The 23,517-nt window shown below is 46.3% G+C and overlaps 1 long non-coding RNA gene across 3 annotated transcripts in view; it reads right to left on the reverse strand.

Annotated features, from left to right (window-relative positions):
* Window positions 1–1,999: 1,999 nt before the first annotated feature.
* The window catches only part of LOC129683291 (uncharacterized), a 67,685-nt gene continuing 46,167 nt past the window's right edge, over window positions 2,000–23,517 (reverse strand). The window contains exons 2-4 of one of the 3 annotated variants that reach the window (XR_008721131.1): window positions 3,901–6,675; window positions 2,802–3,035; window positions 2,003–2,573 (exon numbers count right to left, since the gene is read on the reverse strand). This is a non-coding gene — a long non-coding RNA (uncharacterized LOC129683291). Of the gene's footprint in view, window positions 2,574–2,801; window positions 6,676–23,517 lie in introns of all 3 variants that reach the window. The other 2 variants (XR_008721132.1, XR_008721130.1) reach the window with 2 other exon arrangements.

The raw sequence follows: 23,517 nt of genomic DNA on the forward strand, positions 1-23,517 counted from the left end.
CTGTTTTCAGCTGTCATGTACAGATCCAAGACCAGGTATCAGGTGCTGTGCCTTTCCATGCCCTTTCCTTGCTCCGAAGCCCTTTCTCTAGGGTTAAAGAGAAGCAGCAAACTGAAAAAGAGCTCAGATGATGGAGGGATTGCCTAGTATGCAAAAAGCCCAGGGTTCAGTTCCCACCACTACATAAACAGTGGAGGCAGGAGTATCAGGATCTCAAGGTCATTCTTGACTTGACTACAGAGCAAGTTCAAGGCCAGTATTACAAATATTCATCATCCTGGATGGGCCACTGAAGGAAAATTAAGATTTTTTTTTCATTCATTTCATATCCTGTTGGCAAGATCTATACATCAAGTATGGTGAATCCTATGTACAGTTTTTGCATAATCTGTATGCAAATAAGTCAATGAATAAAAATAAGTTACATAATGACAGGCTGTCAGTAGTTTTACAAATCTATAATTTCCTTTTTTTTTTTTTTTTTTGCAAGTTTCCTTACTGTTTACATGCCTGGGCTACATTAGGTTCAGGTTTAGCTTGCATAAATAATAATATGCCCAGCTGGGCGTGGTGGTGCATGCCTGTAATCTCAGCACTCTGTGAGTTCCGGGCCAGCTGGTCTACAAAGTGAATCCAGAACAGCCAAAGCTACACAGAGAAACCCTGTCTCAAAAACACCCCCAAATAACAATAATAATAACATGCAAATAAAATTTGACTGCCTTGTGAGAAGTAGAGGCTACAGTTGTCTACTGCGTGTTTGCTGTTTTGTTTGTCCGGTTCTGGGGGAGGCATTGTACACGTGAAACTGTTCCCCAGCCCTGAGACTGTGGTAGTCTGCTCTGAAGTGAGCTTTGGTTTCCCCGAGTTTTAGTTACCTGATGCCAGCTGCAGTCTGAAGACGATCTGGAAAGCAAACGACTCATAGGTTTTAAATTGTACACCCTTTTGAGTGGCACAATGATATCAGGCACGGTCCGTCTCCGTCTCACTTGGGACAGTCCCTGGTCCCCGGTGCGGTGTATCTACCCCACACAGGCTGCCGACCGTGATCAGTTAGCCACTCCATTTATCTGACTGACGGCTGAGGTTTCAGCTGCCTGTGTCCAAGTAGCTCTTACTTTGCAAAACAATGGCCTCAAAGCACAAGAGAACAAAGAGACTGCAGGACAGACAACACGGAGGTGGGGTTGGGGTTGGGGGTTGGTGGGGGGTAGGTTGCACATTGCAGGATTCAGGATATCCGAGTGTTCGGGCGTCTGCCGGAGTCTTGGAACACACCCCCTTGGAAGAGGTGGGGCTGCAGTACAACCATTTCCTGTTCGCAGGCACTCTTCTCCAGGGCTTACCTCACTTAATATTTACAGCCTTACACGCGTGTGCTCTCATCCCCAGTTCACAAGGCAATATTCCACCATCAAACCGTGATGGCCTGACTCAGTTATATTAGGTTCATTTCCATATTGTTTATCTTGAACAGGAAGGTAGAAAAAGTATGTGTGACACAGATGATTCCGGGGGCTAGCGAAACACTAAGCTGTTCCTGCAAGCTTAGTACTGTCCAGAGACAAAACTACCGGGGAGCAGAAACTCAAACCTTAATGTTCCGTCTGGCTCCTTTCCTGGCCCACCGCCTTCCTCCTCCGGCCCAGCTGCCGCAGTTCGGCGTCTCATGGCTAATGTTTGGGGAGGAGATGAAATGGGACCACTCTAAAGCTCTTAGGTTCTAAAAGGAGGTCACGCTCTCCTCCTCTGAGGAGCCAGGTACCAGCAGACACCCCTGGGGCTTGGATGCAGGGGCAGGTGTGTGAACCATATCTTTGTGCTTTGTGGACCATATCTGCCTAGAGCTAGCTCCTACTAAAACTAGATCCCAGGGTCTGGGGCCTGAGCGAGGCAAATGACATCAGTGTTCTGGAGCAAAACCCGGCCAGATGGAGGGAACAGAATGAAAACACGAGACAGATGGGGCTGGTAACATGAAGGGCAGCCCCAGAGCATCTTGGGAAAATGAGACAAAGTAGATATTGAAACAGAAGGCTAATGGGCATGAAAAAAAATATTTGAACAAGGAATTAGGAGGAATGAAAATAGTTTAAGATAAGAATTAACAGTACACAGAGTTATGAACAAAAATGAATCATATAATAATTAGCCATTATGTACATCTTTTACCAGAGAGTTTAAGTGTTTTAAAACAAATGTAAAGTCTTCCAGGACCTTGGGGCACTTTCTGTCTCTGGAGCCCTTCCTGTGGCGGGGTGGTCCAGGCTGGGCCTTCACCCTTGATCTGTAGCAGCTAATTTCTGGAGGGACCTCTTCTTTCACAGCCTGTTTTTCCTCAACAAATGCTGAATGAATTAACAAAGGAAACTTTCTTCATACAAAAAAGTACCTAGTAACAAATAAACAATTTCTTTTTCTTCCCTTTCTGTGTACTGTGCTCAAATTTTGGTTGTGAAGATTCAAGCCATCTGTAATGTCTTTGTTCAGTGTTGCTGAGGGCCACAGTGGCTCAGTAGCTTAAAGGTATTTGACTCCAAGCCTGATGCCTGAGTTCAATTCCCCGGCACCTACATGGGGAAAAGACAGAATCAGCTCCTGAAAGTCATTCTCTGACACTCCAACCCCACAAAATAAATATAATAAAAATTTAAATATATATATGCATTAACCATTATGCTACACATCCACTAGACACACCCGCACGCACACACACACGCATGCACACACGCACATGCACTCTATCTTTGCCTCCTTGACACAAAGTCTCCCATATCCCAAGTTGGCCGGGAACTCACTATGTAACTGAGAATGACCTTGAGTTTCTTGAAACTCCTGCCTCCACCGCCTTGCGCTGTCATCACAGGTGTAGCCCGAAGCTTGGAATTATGCAGTGCGCGGTGCTAGGTATAGAACCTTCAGCCTTGTCTTAATGGGAGCTGGCTTACAGTTCAGAATGTTAGTCCACGGTCATCATGATGGGAAGCATGCAGGCAGACCTGGTGCTGGAGCGGTAGTTGAGGGTCCTCTATCTGGATCCACAAGTAGTGGCGGGGGAGAGAGAAACAGACAGACAGACAGACAGACAGACTAGGCCTTGGTTATGCATTTGAAATCTCACATTTGAAGATCACACTTCCTCTAACAAGGCCACACCTCCTAATAGTGCTATTCACCTGCAGGCCAGAGGAGGGCACCAGATCGCATTATAGATGGTTGTGAGCCACCATGTGGTTGCTGGGAATTGAACTCAGGACCTCTGGAAGAGCAGCCAGTGCTCTTAACCTCTGAGCCGTCTCTCCAGCCCTGTTTTTAAAATTTTGTGTGCTATATGTCTGAGTGTTTTGCCTGCACGAATTGTGTGCATGTATGTGCAGTGGCAGTGGAAGGCAGAAGAGGGGACTAGATCTCCTGGAACTAGAACAACAGCTGTGAGATGCCATGTGGGTTCTGGGAATTGAACTTGGATTCTCTGCAAGAGCATCACGTTCTGAATTATCTCTCCAGCGCCACAACTGACCAGCTGTTGGAATGTCTCTGCCAGCTGGGCATGGTGGTGCATGCTTGTAATCCCAGCACTCAGGAGGCAGAGGTAGGGGATCTCTGTGAGTTCGAGGCCAGCCTGGTCTACAGAGTAAGTGCAGGATAGCCAAAGCTACACAGAGAAACCCTGTCTTGGGCTAGAGATAGCTTAGTGGTTAAGAGCACTGGCTGCTCTTCCAGAGGTCCTGAGTTCAATTCCCAGCAACCACATGGTGGCTTTTAACCATCTGTAATAGAATCTGATTCCCTCTTCTGCTGTGCATGAAAACAGTGTTCATATACATAAAATAAATAAATAAACCTTTGAAAAAAAAAAAGAGAAATCTTGTCTCAAAAAATAAGAGATACCTCTACCTTAATTGCTGCAGCTCTATATAGAAGCTGCTTTCAGGTGATTCTCTTTCCCTGCTGGCTTTACTTAGTACGATATGGCACAGGCCTCCAGAATGTGCCCACGGCCCTTTAGAGCATTTTCCATTCTCCACTGCTGCTGCCAGTTTGCCTGGGAACACTTCTGTAACACATGGTTTTAGCCTCAGTAGGAGCCAACCTATTTTAAACTGTCTACATTGCACAGACATTTTAGAATCTTTCCAGGTTGAAAACCACGTTAAAGAACCTCTGTTGCGTAGTTTCAGGGATGAATCATGTGATGTGAAGGATGTTTGAGTAAAGTTGGGTGTTCTTTTTTTCCCTTGCCAGGAGGAATAAAAACACCGCGTTCTTGTCAGCTGTGAAACATGGTGCCATTAAGTACCTGCTTCCTTGGCAATCTTCTTTCTTTTCCTTTAAAAAAAAAATCTTCTGTGTGTGTATGAACATTTATGTCTCTGAATGTGTGCACGGGTTTGTGACAGTGCATAGAGGTCAGAGCACATCCGGGTATTGATTCTTGCCTTCCACCTGTTTGATCCAGGGCCTCTTTGCTGTTCCTCACTGGGCATGACAGGCTATCTGGCCCTGAGCCTGCAGGGTTTCTCCCGTGTCTGTTTCACTGTAGGAACACTGGCATTATAGACACTAGCTACAGAGTTTACTCAGCTGACTATGGGTTCTAGGGGTTCAAACCCAGTCCCCAAATGTTTACCCACTGAGCTATATGTTCAGCCCAGTCAGTCTTGTCTTTTTTAAGTATTCCATGAATGATTTCCTCTTTATATCATGGAATTGGCCACAGCCAAATCTGGTGTCCATGAACTTGGGATACATCTTCTACAGAGCCTGCAGTTTATCTGGTTTGCACCATTAAGGGCTTGCGTAGGGTACACAGGTACATACATACCGGCCCCAACATACAGCTTTCAGCATGACAAAGACGTAGGTCACTTTACCTGTAAGAGACAGAGCTACCTGGTGGGTTGACGCTCTTATCGGATAAGAGGGGACTGTAGCCTGACCAATCTATGCAGGCCTTCTTGTGGATTGCAGCTCCGTGGAGGTAGCCTTTCTGCTCAGCTCATGCTAGAGGAGGCCCCAAGGGCAGAGTGACAGCCTCCGACACAGGCAACTTTGCTCAGCCCTTGGTGTGTCAGTAACTGAGGACCTCTTTGTAGCCTTTGCTCTTGCTCACCCTGATGCCATCAATCGTCCCAGCCTGTGTAAACACCTCATTTATGGGGACTCTGTGATCCCACCCCTCCAGGTCATGTCTAGGTTTTCTCGGCCACAGTGCCCTCTTCACCTTACTCCTGGTGGACGAGAAGCAGGCACTCATCAGTGTGAGTGATAACATGGGTGACCTCGAAGCCTTTGTGCTGTTCATGCTGCTTTTTGCTGCCATTTCTTGTATCTGGTGAAAACTTTCTTGGGTCAGTACCAGTTCTTTTTTTTTTTTTTTTTTGAGATGGGGTTTCTCTGTGGAGCCTTGGCTGTCCTGGACTCCCTTTGTAGCCCAGGCTGGCCTCAAACTCACAGAGATCCACCTGCCTCTGCCTCTCGAGTGCTGGGATTACACTATGCCTGGCTCAGTACCTGTCCTTATAGAAATGTCCTTTGCACTCTTTGCTGGCATGATTGGCAAGAATAGTTTGGAAGTTCTTCGGGTAAGGAGTGCTGCGCAGCCCACATGCTTTCAGCCACAATGGAGGTGTTTCTACAATGCTCTCGGCTGCAGCTTCCTTGTCTATCTGGGCTCCTGGCCTGTTAGCTTCCCACACAAAGCAGGTCACCCCAGCTCATTAGCCCGGAAAGACTATGAGGTGGGCAGACCTGGGGTGCGTGTGTGTGGTCAGCCTTAGAAAGCACTCATCTTTGACACAGTGCATGCTGGTGTGCTCTGAGGCAAACATCCCCAGACACCGTGTCAGAGAGCAGGGACTTCTGAGGCACTGAGCCATCCAGCCCTGCCTGCAGAGGAGCTGTATTTTTTTTAAGACCCGATTGAAATTTTGTTTGGAATTGTATTGCATATATTGATCAGTTTTGGGGAAAGAAGTGTGTCTTTAGGATATCAGGTATTTTCAGATATGTACATAAGATCTTTTTGTAGCTTTCTAATAGTCTTGCACGTATTTTGGGAGACACATTTCTAGGTGCTTTCGGATTTCTGTTTCATTATAGATGGTGATTAAACACACATTTGGAAATTATGTTTGCTAAAAATCAATAAAAATCAAAAACCAGTTGGATGCTCATTTGGCCCCACAGGATAACTACAAGCAGGGTAAAAGCCTGGCTGCTCTGCTCTTGCCTCTTTAGATAGGCATGTCAATCAATTAAAATGTGCCCACCTAAAAACCAAGCTTCACAATGCTGGCACACGCCTCCACGCCCAGCACTAGGGAGGCAGACGCAGGTGAATCTCTGTGAGTTTGAGGCTAGCCTGGTCTACAGAGTGAGTTCCAGGACAGCCAAAACTCTACACAGAGAAACCATGTTGGGGGAGGGGGCAGTAATTGCTAGGCAGTGGTGGCACATGCCTCTTTAATCAACAACAACAACAACAAAACAAACAAAACCCAGTAATATCCAATCTATCTCATTCTTCTTCAAGGTTGAAGTACTTGAGGGCTGGAGAGACAGTTTCATAGGTAGCGTCTGGGATCTGGGTAGGGCCTGGCATCACAGTGCCCCGGGTGCCAGCAGCAGCAGCACATAAAACCAGGCATGGCAGCACTGCATACTAAGATCCTATGAAAAAAGAGAAAAATAAAAATTTGGGATTACAAAGAGACCAGTTATATGGGCATGCAAGCCTTTCACAGATCCTTGGGGGAGCCTACAGATTGCTGGGCTCTGTGTGAGTCTTGGGTGGACAGAGGTTTCTTTCAAACTCTGGTGCACAGCCTCTGGTAACGAGCTGAGGCCCCTGGGGCAGAGCTGCAGCTTAGAAGTCTTTGTCTATCTCTGGTTGGCCCCCCTCTTGTTCCAGGGCATCCTTCCTTGGTAGATAACTGTGAACCCCCAGTAAATCCCAACCACCCAGAGTACTGGGGCAGATTGCATTTGGCAAACGCAAACACATTTCACAGATAGCCCCGGACAGATGGTGGATATCAAGACATTTAATCACAGGGTTCTGACATTTCAGAATTTGAGGGTTTGGAGTTTTGTCGGCTTTTGGGCAAAGGCAGAACCTAATAAGCCAAATAAATTATTCTCCAGTTCTCTGCTGCAAGCTGTAAATAGCCTTTGATAGGTTCTGCCTGTCGTCTTATGAAGAACATTAATCCTCCTTCAACATATTTTTGTGAAGAAAAAGCATTTCCAAATATACATTAGAAAATAATATGACAAATGAAAGATTAGAAGGACAGCTGCTTAATTTTTTTCAGGACCAAAAAGAATTAAGATATTTTTAAACAAACAGATTTTTACCTTTCATTAATTTGCACTGTGTTTTGGCAACAGGCAAGGTTACATAACCGTGCAGCTTCCTACCAAATACGGATCGGAGGGGGAAACTTGCTATTTAAATGTAGAGATCTTGACTGTTTAGTTAGGAAGGACTGTTCCCCCTCTTTGATATTTTTTTTTTTTGAAAGCTATGCTGAAACTAGAGCTTTATAGTCTTGCTTAAAAGGAAACAACAATAATACAATTGAGTGCTCTCCATATTGCATTATTGCAATCACCAGGCCTGCTGGGGAAAATACATCCTCCTCATGACATGATCAATCTAATATTATTTGCCATCCCTACTTAAAGTAGCTCAAACATTTACCAAACATGTTCTATATGACATAGAATGTGCTAAACATGGATACTGCAGTGTTGGGTAAGAGAGCCTAAGTTTTTTTTTTTTTTTTTTACAGGAAGTTGTATTTATTTTTTTTCTTTTTTATCATTATCATTTATTACAATTTATTCAAGGGTTTTTAAAAAAGATTTATTTATTTATTATGTATACAGTGTTCTGTCTGCACACCAGAAGAGGCCACCAGATCTCATTGCAGATGGTTATGAACCACCATGTGCTTGCTGGGAATTGAACTCAGGACCTTTGTAAGCACAGCCAGCGCTTTTAACCTCTGAGCCGTCTCTCCAGCCCCTATTTAAGGGGTTTTAAGGGGAGATGGTGAAGACAGGGTCATCTCTGTGTACCACATTCAATTTGAATCCTGGCTGTGGACCCCTCCCTCATCTCCTCCCAATCCCACCCCCCCCTTTTCCCCCCTATGCCCCTCCCCTAGTCCATGACAGGGAAGGTCCTTCTCCCTTCTATCTGACCCCAGCCTATCAGGTCTTATCAGGACTGGTTGCTTTGTCTTCCTCTGTGGCCTGGCAAGGCTGCATCCCCCAGGGGGAGGTGATCAGAGAGCCTGCCACTGAGTTCATGTCAGAGACAGCCCCTGCTTCCCTAACTAGGGACCCCACTTAGAGACTGAGTCTATGGGCTACATCTGAGCCGGCGTTTTAGGTCCTCTCCATGCATTTCCTTGGTTGGGGGATCATTCTCTTCAGGGCCCACAGTGCTCAGTTTTTATGGCTCTGTTGATCTTCTTGTGGAGCTCCTGTCCCCTCCAGGTCTTTCTGTCTCCCTTCTTCCATAGGATTACCTGCACTCTGTCTCAGCCTCTGTTTTGATACCTCCATCAGTAGAGTCTTTCAGAGGCCCTCTGTGGTAGGCTCCTGTCCTGTCAGGAGAGCCTAGCTTTTATACTAGGCTTCTAAGCTTTGTGCTAGGTGGTCCAACACCTGGAACCCAAGGCCCGCAAAACAAAGTACAACTTAAAAATGTTTATTTTCAAGTTTTAAAATCCTCTTGTGCTTGAGGATTCCGGGAGAGGGTGTCTGATCACCTGGAGCTGGGATTACAGGCGGTCTCTCGGGCCTGGCTTTGGCACTGACACTGAACTTGGGTCCTCTGCAAGAGCACCACGTAGTCTTGCCTGCTGAGCCATCTTTCCAGCTGCCTCGCCAAATCTTTTTAATGACGTGTTTATTGTCATTAGTGCTTGGCATTTTGCACTCAGAAGAACCTAGCAATTGTTTTTACTTATATTTCAGCATAAATATTTGCTTTGAGTTTTGGATATGCAATTTAAAATACATTTTTAAAACTTCTTGAGAACTTCATACATGCTTGCAATGTATCTAGGTCACACTCCTCCCTTTTAACTCCTCTCAGATCCATCTCCATGTTGTATTGTTCTTATTTTGAATTCATGGAAAGAGGACCGTTAAGCTACTGAGGCCAGTACAGGTCTTGAAATAGTTGAGTTTTAAGTTCTGACTTCGCAAACATCGATGACAAGGCAGAACACAGGATTCCCTTCACCCTGGTTGGTGCTCTGACCCTATCCACCCACACTTGACCCACAATTCCCTGGACAGGATAGAAATCCAAGGGGCTTGAAAACAGACTTGGTACAGAAGACAAAGTGATTTGAGGGTGATCAACTTTTTCTCCTGTAGGTGGGCGAAGCAGGAGGGTGAAAAGGGCGCTTCCGGTTTTGGAAGGTGGGACCATTCTGGGTTGGCCAAGATTTCAGGGCTGGTGCAGGAAAAGTATATACCACGAGGGGGCGCTATTGCCACACAAGTTTCAAGAGGGTAGGGCAAGCTGGAGAGTGCTTAACAAAGGACCTTCTGAGACTGTAATCATGGCAGCCACCCCCAGAGAGGACAAGGCAACTCCCTGGTAGAAGGGGAGGAGACTAAGGCTGTCATGGGGAGGTGTAGACCAGAGCGGCTGTGATCCTATGGAGGCTGACTGTTGATGAATCTTGACTAACGGAAGGAGCCCAAGCATTTAGCTAAGTATTAACCTGTACTGCATGCGGACGTCACTGCACGAAATCATAGTTGGGCAATATGCCCTCTCCAAAGCAGGCAGGCCCCATTCAGTCTGCTGCAGACCCCAGTAAGGAAGGCTTAGAGGGAGAACTTGTGGCTGCCTGACTCTTTGAGCTGGGACATTTCCCTTCTGCCCTGGGCCTCTGCCGGGCTCCAGCTTGCTGCGTGCCCAAGTGCACATCTTAGGGATTCTCAGCCTCCATAACTGTGTCTTCCAATTCATTTTCAGTATGTATATATGAATTATATTGTATACACACTGTATATCAGTATATATACACTGACTCAACTATATATTAGTATAGTTCACACATATATGTCTATATATCTATTATATGTACATATATATTTATACCTTCTATTGGCTCCATTTCTCTGGAGAATTCAGACTAATACATTATCTCTTACAGAACAGAATTTGACCATATATATAAAACGGGTTAGCTGATGTTGGGCATGGTTTTGTGGACTTTGTAAAGTAGGTTGGCTTAAGCTAAAAACATAGTTGGCGGTGGTGGGATTTAAGCCAGCAGTCCTAGCCTGGCAGATAGGCATGAACAACAGGGAAGATGGTGAAGACCAGCACATAAGGTCATCTCTGAAACAACTGCATGAGAAGAGGAGGTCCCTCGTTAGGAAAAGTCTCAACACTAACACTGATTCCCATCCTGGGGTTCTCTGTGTAAACAGTGACATGAGCTGGGGCCTCACGTTCCAGATGGGTCCCTGCCACCCTTGCTTGTCTGGGTGTGTACAAGGGCTCAGCCAGCAACAACAGGAACAAATACCGACGCTGTGGAAAGCCTCCTGGCAGGACCCCCAGAAGTTAAACCTAGGGAACCATGTGATCCAGCAATTCTTCTAGGTCCATTTCCCAACAGACTGGGAGCAGAGACTGGCGAGATGACAATGCATCCATGCTGGGAGCATTTCAGTCAGGTGCCTATCACAGACGGACGGACGGACGTGGTGGTGGTGGTCCATACGCACAGTGGACAATGCAAACTGCAACTTCTGACCTACATGAAGAGCCAGCCTTTGAGGAGATGAGAGTCCCGCCCATGCTTGACCAGGGATGAACACTGAAGCAATCCTGAGTGGAATAAGCAAGTTGTAAAAGGACAAACATTGTATGATTCCATTTACCTGAATTCTCAGAGTAGTCACACTCACCGACCCAGAAAGTAGAATGCTGGCTCCAGGATCCAGGAGGAGGGCATGAGAAGCATGCGTTTAATGAGCCAAGAGTTTCCTTTTTCCACACGCACGAGTCTGAAGATGGCTGGTGACGTCTGCACAACATGTGAGCGTACACGATGCTGCTGGCCTGTGGCAACTGGGGGCCTGCGGGCATATCTCAGTTGCTAGAGCGCTTGCCTAGTACGCAGAAAGTGCTGGGTTCAATTCCCAGCACAGCATAAAATCAGGTAGTGAGGCGCATACCTCTAAGCCCGGTACTTGGGACTTAGCCGAGTAAGAATCAGAAATTTAAAGCCAACCTCAGGTACACAGTGAGCGAGGCCAGCCTGGACCACGTGGGACCATGTCTTAAAAAAAAAAAAAAAAAAAGGTGGTAAATATCATAATGTGTTGTCTTACTACAACGTTAAAAGGCAGAACCTGGTAGAAGAGGGAAAGCCCAGATTGAAAGGTCAGGGTTGACTGCCAGGTTCACGCATCAAATGTTGTAGCCCACGGGATCCCCAAGGTGCTTGGCCTCTTGCAGGTGCATATAGTTTCCCAAGCGAATGAGTTCGGTTGGCGTGGACCAGCATAAGCCCCAGGGTCAGGCAGCTTTCACGGCAGTTCTGGTTTGTGTGTGGTACTGGGGATTGAACCTAGAGCCCTGCATGCGGGCAAGGCAAGTGTTCTTCTCCCTGAGCTACAGGCCCAGTGCTGGTGCTAGCTCTCAAGTTGTTCAACAGCTGTCTGCACCTTGAGGTGTGATTCTGGGCCTGGGGCTCTGAGCATTTCTGCTCTATGGGTTTGAAGTCTTGCTAACTGTGTGTGTGTGTGGGGGGGGGCTATGAGAGGTGCTAGGGCTGGAGGAAGGAGAGGGAACCATCTTTCCTGCCTGCTGCCTCTTGGCTCCACATCGCTGCTCAACCTATGACCCTGACTGTGGCCATCTACCCCCAGCCAGGGTGAAGAAGATCAGGAATTTGAGGCTAGCCTTGGCTACATCACGTCCTCTCTTGAAAAGAAAAGAAAGAAAACTCATGAGGCGGCTTTGCTAGGCCCTGCTGTTGCAGTACGGGAGGAGAGAGAGTGCATCAACTAGCCAGCTCACCAGGTGAGCCAAACGACCTGCCTTACGCAGCTGGAGGAGGGACGTGTGCACCAGCCCCATCGCGCCTGCACACAAATGAAGGGTGGTGTTTGCGTCCATTCCAGCATTGCCCCTTTTGCACCAAATTTCAGGAATTCCTCACTCGGCCACCAGGGGGAGGGCTTCCCTTCTGATTTATATGATCGGAGTCAGGCAAGGTTTGTGCTAGGACACTTGAGCAAAAGCTGTTTCAAATGGCCCTAGCTGACAGTGCATCTTTAAGGCAGCCAGAGAGTCCAACGGCAATGGAGAGTCCAACAGGAGTCAAACTGCCTATCCCCAGCAGCTCTGTTTATTTATAAAAACATAATCAAAAGGTTGCTTTCAATAAGAATCTGAAGAACATAGGAGGGTGGGGTGGCTCGTTCCTGTAAATGTAACACTCAGGAGACAGAGACAGGAAGCTTGGCAAAAGCTTGTGAAGTTAGCCTGAGTTACACAGTAATTTCTTTTTTTTAAAAGTTTTTAATATTCTTTTAATTAATGAGCTGTTTTTATGTATATTTACCTCAGTGAATCTTTTTTTTTTTTACTTGTTTAACATTTTATTATTGTTTTTTTTATAGTTTATTCACTTTATATCCTGATCGTCGCCCCCTCCCTTGTCTCCTCCTGGTCCCATCCTCCCTCTCCCTTCTCCCCATCCCTCTCCCCTAGTCCACAGAAAGGGGAGCCCTCCTCCTCTACCATATGACCCTAGGCTATCAAGTCTCATCAGGACTGGATACATCCTCTTCCTCAGTGGCCTGGTGAAGCCCACCCACCAGGGGGAAGAGATTAAAGAGCAGGCAACAGAGTCCATGTCAGAAACTGCCCCTGCTCCCCTTGCTGGGGTACCCACATGGAAACTGGACTGCCTATCCGATACATCTGAGCAGGGGGTTTAGGTCCTCTACATGCATGGTCCTTGGTTGATGCACCAGTTTCTGCACGGCCCCCTGGGCCCAGATTTTTGGCTTGTTGGTCTCCTTGTGGAGCTCCTGTCCCCTCTGGGTCCTTCTATCCCCCCATTGTTCCATAAGATTCCCTGCACTCTGCCCAGAGTTTGGCTGAGAGTCTTAGCATCTGTTTTGATCCGCTGCTGGGTGGAGTCTTTCAAAGGACCTCAATGGTTGACTTCCATCCAGTTTCCTCTCTTCAACTGCTTCCGATGTCTATTCTATTTGCCCTTCTGAATGAGAATTAAGCATCCTCCTTTGTTATTTAGCTTTTAAGCAAGTATATACCATGGGTGTCTTTCTGGTTTTGGGTTATCTCAGGATGATCTTTTCTAGTTCCATCCATTTGCCCTCAAATTTCATGATTTCCTTGTATTTAATTACTGAGTAGTACTCTATTGTGTAAATGTACCACAATTTCTTTATCCATTCTTCAGTTGAGACACATCTAGGTTGTTTCCAAGTTCTGGCTGTTATGAATAAAGCTGCTATGAACACAGTGGAGCAAATGTCCTTGTTGCATGGTGGAGCATCTTTTAGGTGTATGCCCGGGAGCAGTGTAGCTGGGTCTTGAGGTAGGGCTGTTCCCAATCTTCTGAGAAAGCACCAGATTGGTTTCCAAAGTGGTTGAACAAGTTTGCACTCCCACTAGCAATGGAGGAGGGTTCCCCTCTCTCCACATCTTCTCCAGCATGTGTTGTCACTTGAATTTTTGATCTTAGCCATTCTGATGGGTGTAAGATGGAATCTCAGAGTCATTTCGATTTGCATTTCCCTGATGACTAAGGACCTTGAGCATTTCAAGTGTTTCTCTGCCATTTGATATTCTTCTGTTGAGAATTCTGTTTAGCTCTGTTCCCCATTTTTAAATGGATTACTTGGTTTGTTGGTGTTTCATTTCTTGAGTTCTTTATATATTCTGGATAGTAGCCCTTTGTCGGTTGTAGGGTTGGTGAAGATCTTTTCCCAGTCTGTAGTTTTGTTCTATTGATAGTGTCTTTTGCTTTACAGAAGCTTTTCAGTTTCATGAGGTCCCAGTTATTAACTGTTGATCTTAGAGCCTGAACTGTTGGTGTTCTGTTCAGGAAGTTGTCTCCTGTGCCAGTGAGTTCAAGGCTCTTTCCCACTTTTTCTTCTAATAGATTTAGTGTGTCTGGCTTTATGTTGAGGTCTTTGATCCACTTGGACTTTAGTTTTGTGCATGGTGATAAATATGGATCTATTTGCATTTTTGTACATGTAGACATCCAGTTAGACCATACACCAGCACCATACATAGTAATTTCTAGGCCAGCCTGGACTACGATATGAGACCTTGTCTCAAAACAAAACAAGGTGCCTTTAATTCCAGCACTTGGGAGGCAAAGCCAAGCAGATCTCTGAGTTTGAGGCTGGCTTAGTCTATGTAGTAAGTTCCAGATCAGCCAGGGCTATGTAGAGAGACCTTGTCTCAAAACACAAACAAGCAAACACAGCAAATACTATGGCTGGAGATATGGCTCGGCACTTAAGAGCTCTGGGCTAGTCTTACAGAGGACTTAGGTTTGGTTCCCAACACCCACATGGCAGCTCACAACCATTTGTAACTCCACATCTTCAGGCCAGTGCCCTCCTACTGGCCTCTGCAAACACCAGGCATCAGTATGGCACACAAACATACATACAGGCCAATACTCATACACATTAAAACCAAAACAGGCCAGGTGTGGTAGCGTGTGCCTTTAGTCCCAATACTTGGCTCCTCAGCACATTCCCCATTGGACCTTTGTCAAAGAGGAATGAGTGTGGCTGCTGAGTAAGTACTTAGCTTCTTCCTGGCCATTCCAGAAAGCATCTCCAAGGCTTGGGATGGCTCTGTGTTTGGCCTACACATTCTGAGTTGATTTTTAATCTTGAGTCCCCTGTGGTTTTGTTGTGGCCACAAGCCCAGTGGTGAGGTTCAGGGCAGACTAACCTGTTGTGAGTTCTGCTTGGCTAGAAGCCTTGCTGTGCTCAGGGATGGGTACCCCGCCATTTTAACCCGGAAACCCAGCTGGTGTCCACATGGGGCACAGCCCCGTGCTCGTTTGAGTTCTTGATTTTGAGGGTTCACCTCAGGTATGTGATGGGTTTCTTCAGAACATCGTTGTCAGCAGGGCTCCAGTTCTCAGCTCCTGGGTAGAGGCCCTCACACGCCCCGTTTGTCCACAAAGCACGGTGACTTGCGGTGATGGCCTGAGACCAGCACATTCTCTCCCCGCGCTTTCAGACGTCCCACAAACACTAAGCATCTCCAGGCTCTCCTCTGACACTAGTGAAAGCAACACGGCCCGAGTTAGTGGGGGAGAGAGCATATGGGGAGGGCGTGTGGGTGATTAAAGCACTCTTCTGCTTTGTGGGGCCCCATGAGAACCATTTGACAGCCTGAAGAAATAAACACACATTTACAGCCAGACTAGAGCATCTGGAAGGTCAAAGGCTAATGGCCGTTTTGCAGTTGGGAAGTTATTATGGGATGGCTGTTTTCTAGAATCTAGTGTTTGACAGCAATTGTAATAAACTTTCTCTGGCTGTTCTTCTAAATGACTTCTTTGATTTTTAAAATTTTATTTATTTATTCGCTTTGACTTCTTTGATTTTTTTTTTTTTTTTAAAGATTCTCATTTCAGACAGGTTTTACACCTATTGACAGATTACACAGATCATCTGGAGGGCCTCGTAAGCCCCACTTCCCTAACATTTTGTCTAATGCTTTCTAGGCCAGTGTGCCAGTTGCACATGAACCTGGGTTCTCTGCAAGAACAGGGAATGCTCTTGACTGCTGAGCCATTTCTCCAGCCCCAGTGCGCTGTTTTTTATTAACCCGGTCTCATGGGCAAAGATTTGAGCAAATACTTCACCATGGAAGGTGTCCAGGTGGCAAATAGCGGGGCGTGGTGGTGTGTGCCGACAACACTAGCTCTTCAGAGGTTGGGGGAGGGAGATCATCATAAATTCGAAGCCAGACTAGTCTACATGGCGACACTCCACCTCAAACTACTGTCCCCAAAACATGTATGGATGGCCAAGAAGAATATCCAATACTAGACATAATTAAATACAGACTAAAATCAATGAGGTATCACTATACCCTCATCATGGTAAATTAGATTAAAAGATATTGACAAAGATGTGGAAAAACTATCTCATGGCAATGAAAAATGGTGCAAAAAAAATTTTTTTTGAGACAGGGTTTCTCTGTGTAGCCTTGGCTGTCCTGGATTCACTTTGTAGACCAGGCTGGCCTTGAACTAACAGAAATCTGCCTACCTCTGCTCCCCTGAGTGCTGGGATTATAGCTGTGTGCCACCACACCTGGCTGAAAAGATGTTTTAAAGATATAATTATTTAGCAGAATTTTATGCATGTTTACCATATGACTGATCCACCTGATTCAAGGTAGTCGTTTCCGAGAAAAGACAGTGGAGAGGGCTCCAGAGACAGGCAGAGGAATCAACCCTGGGACCTCCAAGGTAGAAAATTGCATAGTGATAGAGATGAGTGAGCGAGCGATCTGTCGACACACGCAACAACGTAGAAGAATCTCAACATGACGATGCTGAGTGGAAGAATTCAGACAAAGGACCACATAATATTGTATGATTCTGTTTGTATTACGCTCTAGAAAATGCAAACTCTTTGACAGTGATGGAAATACTAATGACAGTGGACACTGGAGAGGATGACATAGGAGAGACAGAGGGACAATCCAGGGGATAGACACACAGCTATCTTGATTGTGCTGATGGTATCGGAGGGCCTCTGATAGACAATCTGTGTGTCATAAGCTATGGTGTATTAATGATACCTAATAATCTTCTGTTCATTTATTTTGTTCACAAAGACAAGATATCACCTAGCCCAGGCCTCAAGATGTCTCTGTAGTGGAGGATGACCTTAAATTTGTTGTTGTTGTTTTGTTGGTTTTTTGAGACAGGGTTTTTCTGTGTGGCCTTGGATGGCCTGGAACTCACAACGATCCACAGTGATCTGCCAGCCTCTGCCTCCCAAGTGCTGGGATTACGGGTGTATGCTGCCACACCCAGTCTGTTGTTGGGAATCTACAGAGGAGCTTGTGTGTGCTAAGAAAGCACTCTACCAGGTTACCTTCCTAGCCCTCAAGTGTGTGTGTGTGTGTGTGTGTGTGTGTGTGTGTGTGTGTGTGTGTATGCTGGATCTCTCCTTTATCATGTTCCTCCTCAGTTTTGTGAGGCATGGCCTCTCTTAGGGTTCTGACAATGTGATTGACTACCTTGGGGTACTTCCATGAGACGGTCTCTCGCTGACCCCGGAGCCCATTTTTCTGCTAGGCTTGTGATTAGCAAGCCCCAAGTACCCTTCTGTCTCTGCAGCACCTGTGTGGCCACACTTAGCTCATTTTCATATTGGTCCTGGGGATCCATTGCGATCCTTCCACTGCAAGCACACACCCGCTGAACCATCTCCACAGCCCTCCAAAGCTTATTTTATTTTATTTTTACTTTCCAGACAGGGTTCCTTGGCTGTCCTGGACTTGCTTTATAGACCAAGCTGGTCTTGAACTCTCAAAGTGTTGGGAATTACAGGTGTGTGCCACCTCCACTTTGCCTGGCTTCAAAGCTTAATTTTTATTTTTAAAGATTTAATTTGTTTTCTTCTGTGCACATGAAGCTATGTGTATGAATGTACATATGAGTTGGATGCCCCCAGAGGCCAGAAGGGGATCTCCTGGATCTAGAAGTAAGGCTGGAATCCTGCAAGCCACACAGTATGGGTACTGGGATCAAACTTGTGCCCTCTGGGAGAGAACCACTGAGCTATCTCTCCAGCTCCACCCATCAAAGCTCTTTAAAGCTCTTCACTGAACCATTGCCAAAAAATTTTATTGCAAAATTCCTTTTTTATCAAACTAAGATAAGATGGTGTCAAAAGCCGCATCCAAAGAGAGACAGCTGCACCGGGCAGGAGGGCTTTCTTCCTCTGAGCCTTCTGCAGAGGGACTGGGTCAGCGAGGTGGTGGGGCTGTGACACATGGCAGAGTGGAGGCACCGTGTCCAGGGGCTCCCCCATCTCCTGGCTTGGCTTCCTCCGCTCTCCCATACAGTACCCACAAACTGTCTTCATCCTCCAGGGTTTCCTAGGAGGCTGATTTCCTGTGCACAAGTGTCCTCTGAGTCCTGCCACATCACCACTAGCCATAGCATGTGTTTAGCAGTTGCAAGCCCTCAAGCCCTGTGTGTTTGGACTTCGTAGGTGGGAACTTATCAACCCTGAGATCTGTATCTGCAGGGCAGGTCCACATAAAATCAAGCCTGTTTTCTCTCTCTCTCTCTCTTGTGTACTTGTGGAGGCCAGAGGAAAACCTCAAGGGTCATTCCTCCCTCAGGTGCTGTCCACCTTATTTTTTAAAACAGGGTCTCTCTTTGGCCTTCTTGGTGTGCCAAGAAGCTGGGCTGAGAAGCTGAGGAATTGCAGAGCCTCCTGTTTCACCTCCCCAGAGCTGGAATTGCAAGCACACAATCTCATGCTTTACTTTGCTTGATATGTGGGTCCTGGGGAATTGAACTTGGGTCCTTGTGTTTGTACAACCAATTGGAGAGTAGAAATCAGGAACTTTTCGTGGTACCTTTCTTTGGGGTAGAACCTTGGAGGGGCCAGCGGTCCCTTGGGCTTTATGCTAACTGACATCTTGTCCTTTCTGGGGACAGATCTTCTTAGCTTTCAGTGTTCTTGGCTATCTGTTGGTTGCCCATCTTCATGGCTCACAGCTGGGTCAACCTTGTGTGACCTTAAGTTCTCTTTAGGCCCAGATTAGTGTCTTTGCATACAGCAGTTAAAGGTGTGAGTAGCTTGGATAGAAATCTAGGCAACTATTGTCACATCTGAAAATAATGGGAATTAAAATATTAACTTAGCCTGGGCTACATGAAGATCTGGGGGCCAGCCTGGTCTATGAATTGAAGCCCTGTCTCAAACCAATAGTAAGTTGCTTAACTCAAAGGGTTGTTGTAAAGATTATATGTGTGTACTCTTACAGTAAAGAGCACAGTGAGTCTTTGCTGAATGACATTATTGTGTGGAGTTGGGACACTGCTTGTCCACTCTTGTCGTGAAAAGAGCCACTTACCCCTTTGATCCTTTCTCTTCAAGATAAGGGCTGGAGAACAGACCTTTAGGTCCATCAGAACCCCCTCATTGCAGGCTTCTGTCATTGCAGTGATGGGAGGAAGTAGAAAGGCAGTGAGTTTGGTTTTTCACAGCACACATTCTTCCAAAAAAGCACTCCCAGCCAGCACTGGTGGCACATGTCATTAACCCCATGATTGAAGTTCAAGGCCACACTGGGCTATATGGTGACACTATCCCCAAAATCACAGCAAACAAACATGAAGCACTTTGACCAGGCACTCAAAACCCAAAGCCAACCGCTGTGGTTAAAGGGTGTGCTGTCTACTTTCTTCTATCATCTGCCTGATAAGTCCCAGGCACAGGCACCCCGAGATACATTGTGGGACCCACAGGGCACAGAGAAACACAGGGAAATCCATGTAATGTTCCCCAAAGCTAACTTCCTGTCTTCCTCAGGGTCTATGTGGGTTACTGAGGCCCACCAGTGTCGACAATGGGGAAGGGCTGTGTTTTTTTATGCTTCTGTTTTGGGATGGCCTCTCTCTATGTTCTCTAGGCTGGTCTCTCCAGGGATCACACAATTCTCCTGGGACTGCTGTAGTCTGCCCCTCTGTAAGATATCCAGCCTGCTATATCAGAGTCCCACATCACATGCTCAGGAGGGAGGCACTGCCTGCTGTCTGACACCCTTTGCAGAGGCCATCGGACATGGAGCAGATGATCTGTGGGTCACACTAGCTCCTGTCAAAATTTCTTTGTGGTCTCCTCGGGTTCTTAAAGGATGTATAGTGATGCCTGGGATGTCTGGGAAAAGGCTGCAAGAAGGTTATTTGCAATGTTATTCTGCCATCTTGTGGCAACCACATTATCAGGATTCCTATCTATCTATCTATCTATCTATCTATCTATCTATCTATCTATCTATCATCTATCTATCTATCTATCTATCTATCTATCTATCTATCTATCTATCTATCTAACTATCTATTGTGGAATGGAATCTGGAAGTTATCCAAGTCACTTCCTTTTCTGAAATAACAAATGCTCAGCCCTCCAGGATTCTTTATTAATAACCATTACACTTTATGAAGAATAGCTTATCTACATATCAAATTAAAGCAGAATGGGATAGCACATACCCATAATCCCAGCACTCAGGAGGCAGAGCCATGTTTCAGACTAGCCTAGTCTCTATAAGTGAGACCCTGTCTCAAAACAAACAAACATCAAGTTATACTTGGATCAATTTTTAAAATACATTTTAAAATTCCATTAGTATGGTTGTTTTGCCTACATGTATGTCTATGCACAGTATGTGAGCCTTGTGCCAGTAGAGGCCAGAGGAGGCCATCAGAGGTCCTGGGGCTAGAGGTACAGACACTTTGAGATGGCATGTAGATGTTGGGTGTCGAACCCAGGTCCTCTGGAAGAGCAGCCAGAGCTTTGATTACTAAGCCTCTCTCTAGCCCCTTAGATCAATCTTAAAGCTGTGTACAGAGGTGCATGCTTATAACCCCAGCACTTGGGAGGTGGAGGCAAGAGGATCATGGCTCAAGGCTAGCTTGGGAGACATAGCATGACCTTGTCTCAAAAACAAACAAAAAGGTCAGTTTTGTTGCTTGTGTGTGATAACCTCAAGTGCACATTCAGTTAATGTCTATTTGCTGTGTGTAGCAATGTTAGGCTTCCAGAGAAAATAAGATACGATCTCTGCTCTCAGTGCTCTTAAATTATGCTGAAATGAGGACAACTTGAACACATATCTAAACTGGGTGTAGGCTAGAGTGATATGGCACTCCCCTGTAACTCCAGCAATAGGAAGACCGAGACAGGAGGATCACAACTTTGAGGCCAGTGTTGGCTGCATAGTAACGTCTGTCTAAAAGCAAAAAATCTAAATCTAAACACATACAAGAACCAAAGCTTGTGTGTGTTACAGAAGAAGACCTGCATACGTGGAATGAGCTGAAACACTTTGGAAATCCAGCAGGACCTGCCGAGGAAGGTGGCACTGCATTCAAGGGAGTCACTGTGTCCTCTGGTGAGGACAGGGGCATGGTGGTGCCTGCCTGAAAACCCAGCACTCGAGAGGCAGAGGCAGGGGGATCAGTAGTTCAAGGCCAGTCTGGACACACAGTGTATTAGAGGCTAGCCTAGAGTACATGAGACCCTGTCCTAAAAACAAAACAAAGGCAACACACGGGAGGGTCCTAAGGTAGAAAACTTCTGGGATAGCACAAAGTTTTTGGATCAGGTACCAGTCAAATATTTTTTCTGATTTTTTTTTTTTTTTGACAGAGTTTCTCCGTGTACCTCTGACTGTCCTGGAAACTCACTCTGTAGACCAGGCTGGCCTGGAACTCACAGAGATTTGCCTGCCTCTGCCTCCCAAGTGCTGGAATTAGAGGCGTGGACCACCACTACCCAGCCCAAAGTATTATATTTGTAAAATGCAGCAATTGTAATTTAAGACACAAATGGAAAGGAAGATATGATAACACAGGGAGAACAGCAGGCCTGGTGTTTCCTTCCTGCGTCCCACAGGACTGTCAGGTGTGTTCTCCATACATACAAAGAGAGATAAACACACACACACACACACACACACACATGGTTTTAATGAGTAGGGCTGTTTATCCTGGTGTGTTTTGTTTTAAAATTTAATGCTCCGTGGGTAAAGGCCACCAAACCTGGCAATGTGAGTTCGATCCCTGAAACACACATGGTGGAAGGAGAGAACCAGTTCCTGCAAGTTACCCTCTCATCTCCACATTAAAGCTGCAGGTGGGCACATACTGCCCCCAGTAAGATAAATATATGATAAAACATTGACTGAAAGTGCATATAGGAGAGAGGCTGGCTTCGGGAGGAGTGCATGGGTTTGTTCTGTACAAGCTGTATAAGCTAAGCCCCAGGAGGCTATGTTTATCTGTCCTTGGGAATCTAGAAATTTAACTACAAACTTCAGAAAAACACCCCAGTAGAGCAGAGTTGATTGAACTGAGGGGTGACATCAAACTGGGGATCCATGACAGTGTACAGGAGGCACATAGTAACGTGAAAAGCAAAGGCAACAATAGACCTCTAATGGTGCTGATGTCTCTGGGATACTGCAGCGTGGGTTGATGGGGACAGCCCATTTGAGCATATCTTAGCAGTTTTACCCAACTATGGTGGTACAAGTTTGGGATCCCAGCACTCAGGAGACAGAGGCAGAAAGATGAGGAGTTCAACATCATTCTCGACTCCATAAGGAGTGGAAGCTGGCCTGAGATTGCTAGGATTACAGGCACATGCCCGCACAGTCAGTTTATACAGTGCTGAGGCTCAAGCCCTGGGCTCTAGGAACACTACGAAAACCGTCTACCACCGAGCTACACTCCCGGGTCTAAGAGGGTCAGGCTTCCTAAGACACCTGCAGTGGTTGCAGGTGGTCTGATCTGGAAGCCCAGGCCAACAGCAGATATCCTGGGGTGGCTTTGGAGATGGGAAGGAATAGGCCACTTTGCCTTGCCTGTATGGACTCTGCTGTGCTGTATCGTATACCCCCATGTTAGGGACTGCATCCATTGCTGCTGGGCCCCACTGACACCAGTTCTGCATATTCGTGTGAGTGATTAACTCCATGCCAGCACCATGAGTCTTTTCAATATTTTGGGGGCCATCTTGCTTCTGATTTTCTTCTGCCAAGACTATTCATTCCATAGAAATCCTGGCTAACAGTAAGATCCTGCCAGAGAAAGTGAATGCCTTCAGCAAACACACCCAGGAAAGCTGGTTTCCTGCATGGCTAGGAGCCTCCAGGAAGAGGGCTCCCTTATCAGGGATTAAATAGCATCAAAGCTGGTGTCTGCTTGCTTTCATCTAACATTCCAGTGCTGAGAATGCCCGAGTCCCATCACTCTTGACAAAGTCAAGGCATCTTCACAGGATGCCTTCCTCATTCAGTAGGAGGGGAGTACTGGCTGGAAGCCAAGGTCACTGGGAGACTCCCCCCCCCCCCCCCCATGCTTGAGAACCTCCTGCCGAGAATTCCTATCTCTCTGGTGGCAGTTCTGCTATGGGAACCAGCTCACCATCTTGGGGAAGCCTGCGGACAGAAAACATTCAGGACACATGGGTAATCGGCTTCCCTGCCCCAGCCCTGCAGGAGCTGTGACCACCACCTCTGTTGCATGCTCTTGGGAAACAGGAAATCTGAAGGACTGCTCATGGTTCCACTGGGCGTTTCACCAGGCCTAGGACAGAATTGCTTAACAGCAAAATGCAGCTCCCAGGTGCAGAACAAAGAAGCAATTGGCAATGGCTGCTTACAGGGACCATTTTGTTGGCATCTATTAA

This window comes from Psammomys obesus, unplaced genomic scaffold (assembly GCF_907164565.1).
Source record: "Psammomys obesus unplaced genomic scaffold, mPsaObe1.curated_primary_1811, whole genome shotgun sequence".
Taxonomy (NCBI): Eukaryota; Metazoa; Chordata; class Mammalia; order Rodentia; family Muridae; genus Psammomys; species Psammomys obesus.